This window comes from Gadus morhua, chromosome 18 (genome assembly GCF_902167405.1).
Source record: "Gadus morhua chromosome 18, gadMor3.0, whole genome shotgun sequence".
Classification (NCBI taxonomy): Eukaryota; Metazoa; Chordata; class Actinopteri; order Gadiformes; family Gadidae; genus Gadus; species Gadus morhua.
In genome coordinates, this window is record NC_044065.1 from 24,840,203 (window position 1) to 24,841,783 (window position 1,581).

Sequence of the window (1,581 nt, forward strand, 5' to 3'; positions counted from 1 at the left end):
AGAATGCATTGGTTTACATTTCGTTCTGTGTAGCAAGAGAAAAGTCGGACTATCGTGCTCTGGAACACGCTTCAATAGATTAACGTTCGTGCGCATGAGCACGCAAACGCGTGATACCGGGTTGCCATATCGTGTCACAAACATGCTTTTTACAGGAAGCAAAACGACCGGCTATTTTCTGAATAAAAATGTCAATTTTGGCTGTCTATCTTGAAACTTCTCCAGTGCGTTCACACTGTTACGTATTTTAAGAACACAAGCTGTATGTCCCTCACTTAACCACTAGGGGGTAGGACCAAACATATAAGCCGTAAATACTATACATAGCCACAAGGGGAGCAAGACCTTACTGAAGGCTGCAATAAATACTTTAGCCACAGAAGGCAGCACCACAGACCAGGCGAGGAAGCCGAGGGTTACGTCACTCCGGCTCCTCCCACTACTTCCGGTCCGCGCTGTTCTGACCATAACAGCCTACAGATCGAGCATGTCTTCAGAATCTTCTCAGCAGCTATTAGACATACAAGGGTTAATGTTTTTGATCAGCTAGGAGACGCTCGCACGTGCTTAGACACATCTTCAATCTCTCTTTGCTTCAGAGTATCAGTTTACCATACCGAAAATACTTTATACTAAATAAAGTCTCTTTAAAGCTATTCCTTTGGATTCGACCCTTTCCTTGAAGAACTACGTAATAATTTGGTGACCCGCGACGTTCTTGGGAAGTTCCGGACCGAGACTAGCGACCACGAGGCCGTCGGGAAGCAGTACAAGCTACTTACAGGCGCCACAAGAAAGGTAAACAGAACCTGTTGTCAATGACTGAACTCTGTATAGTTAGAATAGTAACATTAAGGTGAATAGCTTGTACTACCTCCGTCTGGTTAAGGGGACGTGTGGTCTCGGCCATCGGATTGAAATTCATAACAGCCGTTTAGATACACGGCCTCGGATACGCTAACAGATTAAATCAAATAACTACCTCACGAAGCAAAGGGCTAGGAGTGTGTTTGATATGGGTTTGTAGATAGACAGTATCCGATCCCGTCTAGATCTAATGTTTGTACCGCGTGGGAGAAAAAATACCTGTGGTTTTTGTGTTGTATGAAGAATGTACGGATGTTAAGCCAGTAAAAAAGATATTATTTATAACCGACCACTAAACGTTTGAGCCATTACGGTGCGGTGAAAAAGGTCATATATTAACGTTAATCTAGCTTACTTGCATATAACCGGTGTCTTGGCTTTGTTTGATGTGGAGTTTGAATGGGTTTGATTCCTACCGGCCCAGTTCATGTGAAAATCGAATGTGCAATTTCGTATAGTGTATAACGCAGCCGTAGAGGCACACTTGCGCAGTTTTAACCCATCTGTTTTGAGTGCCTCGCTAACCCGCCGTGGGGACAAACTTGCAGGAATCTCATACTTCTTATAGAGATCCAATACAGTGCGTTTGACCAGTGCTATCTGGGTCGAACCTAACTAGTTTGTTTCTACCGCGTTATTGGATGTACCACGTGGTGTACGATTTAAAGGGACGGCGCGTCGTGGAAACGTGCGTTTCCTTTGTTCATACCTCCA